The 6,446-nt window shown below is 55.8% G+C and overlaps 1 long non-coding RNA gene across 1 annotated transcript; it reads right to left on the reverse strand.

Annotated features, from left to right (window-relative positions):
- On the reverse strand, window positions 1-2,016 carry LOC149126655 (uncharacterized). The gene is made up of 2 exons (XR_016234087.1): window positions 1,880-2,016; window positions 1-435 (listed from the first exon to the last, which is right to left on the reverse strand). It is a non-coding gene; the product is annotated as an uncharacterized LOC149126655 (long non-coding RNA).
- Window positions 2,017-6,446: the final 4,430 nt, after the last annotated feature.

The raw sequence follows: 6,446 nt of genomic DNA on the forward strand, positions 1-6,446 counted from the left end.
TTTTTTTAAAAAAAGATTTATTTATTTATTTTAAAGGCAGAATGACAGAGAGACGAGAGAGAGAGAGAGAGAGAGAGAGAGAGAGAGAGAGAGAGAGACATCTTCCATCTGCTGGTTCACTCCCCAAATGCCCTCAATAGCTGGGGCTGAGCCTGGTCAAAACCAGGAGCCAGGACCTGCATCCCTGTCTCCCACATGGGTGGCAGGAAGCCAAGTGCCGGAGCCATTGTCTGTTGCCTCCCAGGTGCATCGGCAGGGATCTGGGTTGGAGGCACAGAGTAGCCAAGACGCAAGCAGGCACTGTGATGTGGGATACAGGCATCCCAAGTAGCACCACAATGCCTGCCCATACTAAAAAGCATCCTGATCCAGAGATGATTGCTTCAGACATTCTCCCGGAGGAAAAGCCCCGAGTGGAGGTCATGGTGCCCGTGTCTGCAATGAAAAGGAGCTAAGTAGTAGCCAATAAACAGGGAAGACGGTTCATGCCTCGCAAACGCACAACGCTTGTACCCAGAGTTGACTTCATTCTTTTACTTAATCAACACTTAGTGGGAGCTCCTGTGTGCCAGGTCCATGGCCAATGCCGATCATACAGGGATGAATGAAGGACTTCCTGGCCGGGGGCTAGCAGTCATTATGACATGAGGGGCACTAATCAGCTCTCGGGCACATCTGCATCTCCATTGGGCCTCACATCCCTCTCACGTGACTGTGATGTATTGACTGTGATTATTGTGATTTATTGTATTTTGCAAGTTAAGGAACTGTGGCTTAAAAGGTGAAGTGAGACTGGCGCAGCGGCTCACTAGGCTAATCCTCCGCCTTGCGGTGCCGGCACACCGGGTTCTAGTCCCGGTCGGGGCGCCGGATTCTGTCCCGGTTGCCCCTCTTCCAGGCCAGCTCTCTGCTGTGGCCAGGGAGTGCAGTGGAGGATGGCCCAAGTGCTTGGGCCCTGCTCCCCAAGGGAGACCGGGATAAGTAGCTGGCTCCTGCTTGCAGATCAGCACGGTGCGCCGGCTGCAGCGTGCCAGCCGCGGCAGCCATTGGAGGGTGAACCAACGGCAAAGGAAGACCTTTCTCTCTGTCTCTCTCTCTCACTGTCCACTCTGCCTGTCAAAATAAATAAATAAATAAATAAATAAAATAAAAAAAGATGAAGTGATTTGGGCATGACCACACAAGGGTCTGAGTCCCGGACTGCGGAGCTTAAGTTCGGTCTTATTTCCAGGGCTGTACCCATCTCCCCATGAGTGAACATCTCTGAAGTGTTCCGTGACGTGCTCGGATCAACTAAGGGGGCGGAGAATGCCTTGGGGAGGTGAGGGGGGTGCACCCCTCTTCCGGTTCACTGGTCCCCTGTGAGAAAGACTGCTTCCCTAGGGACACATTTTGACTGTCCGGTATAACTTTGGATTAGGAGGCCAAGAAACAAAGCATATGTGGGGGGAAGTCCATCTTTGTATTTCCGTCTCTGCCCCTGCTCCACCGAATGACCTTGGCCAAAACACTTAATGTTTCTAGGCCTCAGTTTTCCCACCTGGAATACAGGCCAAGCTGTTAGCTTGCTCAGCGGGATGGAACTAGGGAGTAGGGTGGGCCTACCGGGACCCCAGGGGCATGTGACTAGCGACTCCAGAGAGCTCTGGGCGATGTTGGGGCTGCTGCAAAGGGGGTTCCAGGCCGGTGCTGCCTGAAGAGATGAAACCCCTCTCTCCTACCACCCCCATAGACAGTTTGCCCTTTGACCTCTGGGAAAGAGCCCTGGGTCTGCCCCCAGACTGATGACTGACAGTTTCCTTTTCCACTGTTTTTTTCCAGCCTCCCCACCACACCAACCCCCCCCCCCCCCATCTGCCATCCCTGGAGGCCCTCTGACCTGTTCAGGCTATTTATGGCACCTCCCCGGGGCCCGAATTCCTCGCTGGTTCCTGGCTGTCCGTTCCAAAGCAGGCCAGTTTCCCCTGCCAGCCCCAGAGTGCAGCAGCTAATCTGGGGGTCAGGTGCCAGGAGCCTGACTCCTCCCCCTGCAGTTGTCACTACACTCTTCATCACGGCATGGCCCTCCCCTCCCCCTACCACATGTGCCTTATCAGGTAAGCTTTTATCAATACGCCCCTCTTGTGTAGCAGGACAGTGCTCGGTAAGGTTTTTCAATCAAGGTCACGTCCCTAGCCAGTGCAGTGTTGGAACCCGAACCCAAATCTGTCATCCTCCAAGTTCCAGGCTTTCCGCACTGTGTTGGCTGCCTGGAATCCAGGGGTGCTGACTTTAACACAACCCTCGCTGCTGGCCTGACACTGCCCTACACTCATCACACAGATCGATCCTTAACTCCTTGCAGAGATGTCTGGGGTAGCTACTATCTTTGCCCTCCTTTTCCTGGTGAGGAAGCCGAGGCCCAGGGCTCAGTGACTTGCCCACGGTGATGCGGCCTTGCATCCATTGCCACGCTCTCAGCCCCTCCACCTCTCAGTCCTTTCTGCTGCCAGGGTCCCCCGAGGCCCAGCTCTGCGGGAGGAGGGGAAAAGGAGAGACAGGGCCTTGGGAGGCAGCTAAAGAGGCTCCGGAGGAGTTCTTGCAGGGTAGCAATTGGCACACAAGGAATGTGTGCATATGCGTTCGCATGCTTGTGTGTGCATGCATGTGTGTATATGTGTGCATACGTGTGCATGTGTGTACATGTGTGTCTGTGTGTGTCTGTGTGTAAGTCCTCTTCTGCTGGGGTGGCAGTGGCTAGAAGGAGCTGGGATGGGCCCAGGATCCGCTGTAACCTGCCTCTCCTGGCCCCATTTCCCACGATCCGCTCAGAAAACATTCTGAGTCCTAAGGAGGTGGCTGGGGAGGGAGGGGACAGGGTCAGGCCATGGCATTTCCCTGGCTCTTGGCCAGATACGGAGCTGCCCTTACTAGGAAGGGAGCAGAGAGGCCAGGAGAGGGGCTGGTGGGAAACATATGCTTCACCAGGGGAAAGTTGAAATTCTCTGTGAAAGGAGACACCTCGGGGTGCGTGCAGGGGGTGGGTGCTTTACGTGCAGGGACAGCTGGAACCCCAACAGCGCGTTGCCCCAGAGACCCAACCCAGGCACGCCTGCCCCTCTGGTCACTACTGAGACGAGGAACACAAACAACGGCAGCAGGCAGCAGACAGCCCCTGGCGGACAGGAGCCTGCCCCTGCTGGCAACCGCGCTGTTGACATAAACACGGGGTGTCCAGGGCTTTGAGTAGCCATGGTCAGGGGGCGCGGGGGGGCAGGGGTCTCCCAGGGAGAAGCCCAGGGTGGCCCTGCTTGTCAATCTGTTTCTGCACAGGGCACAGTGCCCTGGACAAATGGGGACACCTAGGACTTTAGTCCTGGTCACCACGGTCCTCCAGTCCGGCAGCCACTCCTGGCACCACCTGACTCCCTCTGCACGGCCTGGCGGCCTGGCGGCTGGTGCTTTGAGTCTTTGATCTGAAAAGAGCCTTCCCTGGGGAAGATGACTAACAGCATGATTTCTCTTTGAAGGCGGGTTTGTGAGGTCAAGGAACTCCCTGGGAGAAAGCCGTAAACTTAACCGCCAACTTCTGAGAGTACGGCAATGAGAGAAGTGTTGGAATAGGTGCAGGCGGAAGGGACCGGGGCCATTCTGGGGGTGCTCCCCGGAGAAGAGCGTGTCTGTCTGGGCCAGGAGACCTCCAAGACACGAACGCCGGATGGACAGATAAGACCCCTGGTGGGATCGAGGGGGCTCCTTCTGGTTTGCACACCAGGGGAGGGTCCAGGTGTATGAAGGGGAACCTGAAGGGAGAGGAGGTTGGGAGGCTCAACCTATGGTGAAGAGGGAGGCTGAGCCCTGAGGGACACCCCAGCCGGGTCGGGGTTGGACTGAATATTTTGTGAGGTGCTCAGGAGAGTCAGCAGTAAAATCGCTGACAGCAAAGCGTCTCACGCTTGCTTTCTGGAACTACAAGAAAGGGGAGCTCTGGGTAGACTCAGAACCAGACGGCAGCACCTCTGAAGGAAGAGCAGAGACTGCAGCCCCTCCTGCACCCGGCAGCCCTCTGAGCGCCCCCTGCAGCGTCGGCTCTGCCTGCCCCTGGGCGGAGGTCGCAGAGGTGCCAGAGAAAGACATTTCCAGAGCTCTTCCTCCTTCCCAGCCCGGCCAGTGGAGCTCTGGCCACTGGACATACCCCTGCCAGTCTGCCGCCTCTCCTCGCCACCCCCTGCCTCTGCAGAAATTGGTAATGCTGAGAAGAACTCGGGCTTCGGGGACGAGGGGAGGGGTGAGGCGAGCGTAGAAGCAGACGTGCGCCTCCTGGGTTTGCTGGTTTATCTGGCGCCTCTCCGCACCTCTCCAGTCACTGGGCAGAGCAGCTCTCTCACCACCCTTGAGTCAGTTGTGTTCAGACACCCAGTTGGAAGCAAAGCCGCACACACAAGTGATCTGGGTGGCAGAAGCCGGGACGCATCTGGCAAACTCGGGAGATGGCTCCTGCTTTATTAAAGTCCAGCTCTGGGTAATACAAGAGGAAGAGTAGAAGGCGGGTGTGCTCAGGCTGGGCTCAGACCTGGGAGGTGGGGTAGGGCAAGGGCCAGAGCCCAGGCAGGTTGGAAGGCTGCAGGATTTGTTTTCCACTCAGGGACAGAGGACACAGCTGATGCAGGGGACAACTTTGGGGTCAGAGTTTGGGGTTGGGGTCCTGTCCTTGGAGATGAAGCCCTTGCAATGGACTCACACTACAGCAAGCAGGCATGCCAGCCAGGGTTTGGGGAACTGTCCAAATTATGCTTCCTTCTGGGGCCAAGTTCTGAAGCTTTAGGCATCTAGATCTCTGGGTTTGTGGCTTCCACTTGCCCCTGGGGAGGTCAAAGTCATACTATAGCTTCTTGGAGGGTCAATTTAGCTTCTATAATTAGCTGGTAACGAGACTCAAGTTGGTGATGGGGGCTGGTGCTGTGATGTAGCAGGTCAAGCTGCCACCTGTGATGCCGGCATCCTTCTTCAGTGACAGTTTGAGTCCCGGCTGCTCCACTTCCGATCCAGCTCCCTGCTCAAGGCCTGGGACAACAGCAGAAGATGGCCCAAGTGCTTGGGCCCCTGCATCCACATGGGAGACCTGGGTGAAATTTTGGGCTCCCAGTTTCAGCCTGGCCCAGCCCTGTGGGGAGTGGACCAGCAGAGGGAAGACCTCTCTCTATCTCTCCTCTCTCTCTGTAACTTCGCCTTTCAAGCAAATAAGTGAGTAGTCACACAAAGTCGGTAGTGACTCCTGTAGTGCCTGTATGAGTGAGAATGGCAAACTCTTCTGTGATGTCCACTTGTGACATCCCAGAGGGGTGAGAGGGGAGCTGGGATAAGAACTTCCCAGTGTGGCTCCCAACACCCAGGATCAGTACTTACAGACAAAAAGTGCAAAGGCAAAGCGGTTACACATATGAACGTATGAGCTGTAAGTCAAACCAAAAGCTTACTCACACAATTCCATGGTGACGAGGACAAAATCCCCAGGAAAGGGCCAGCCCTTTAGTGCGTGTGGCCCTGGTCAGGTGAGTCCAGGACACTGGGGAGAGGACGCCCACTCTCCTGGCTGCTAAGATGTTTGGGAAGCACTGCTGGGGCTCGGAGCACAGTGGTGGGGGCTGCGATTGAGTGAGTATCAGAACTGTGAACCCTGGTTGAACAGGTGGCATCCTGGCTTCCGTTCCTGCGCCAGACAGCTCCCCCATTATCTCATTTACTCTTCCCGTAAGTCTATGTGGTCCCATTTTACAGATGAGGGAAATGAAGCCCAGGCTGTTGAAAGCCAGTCGCACCAGGTTACCAGTTAGTAAATGACAGAGTCAGTAGCCAACCCCATCCCCAGGGCTGATGCTGGAAAACCCCGCCCCCACTGCCTTCATTCTCCAAGATGGTCTAATTCCGTGGGTCTGCAGTCACAAGTCACTGGAGCAGTGCTGAACCTGGCTGTGCAGAACCATGAGAAGTTTCTAGAACTATTAAAGGTATGAGGGTGGTAGCAGTGCTGATGAGTTTCTTTCTTTCTTTCTTTCTTTCTTTCTTTCTTTCTTTCTTTCTTTCTTTCTTTCTTTCTTTCTTTCTTTCTGACAGGCAGAGTGGACAGTGAGAGAGAGAGACAGAGAGAAAGGTCTTCCTTTGCCATTGGTTCACCCTCCAATGGCCGCCGCGGTCGGCACGCTGCGGCCGGCGCACTGCGCTGATCCGATGGCAGGAGCCAGGTGCTTCTCCTGGTCACCCATGGGGTGCAGGGCCCAAGCACTTGGGCCATCCTCCACTGCACTCCCGGGCCACAGCAGAGAGCTGGCCTGGAAGAGGGGCAACCAGGACAGAATCTGGCGCCCCGACTGGGACTAGAACCCAGTGTGCCGGCGCCGCAAGGCGGAGGATTAGCCTAGTGAGCCGTGGCGCCAGCTAGTATATTTCTTTTAAAGTGTGTTTAATCA

The sequence above is a fragment of the Oryctolagus cuniculus genome, chromosome 5, assembly GCF_051225735.1.
Source record: "Oryctolagus cuniculus isolate XC-2025 breed Fujian yellow rabbit chromosome 5, ASM5122573v1, whole genome shotgun sequence".
Classification (NCBI taxonomy): Eukaryota; Metazoa; Chordata; class Mammalia; order Lagomorpha; family Leporidae; genus Oryctolagus; species Oryctolagus cuniculus.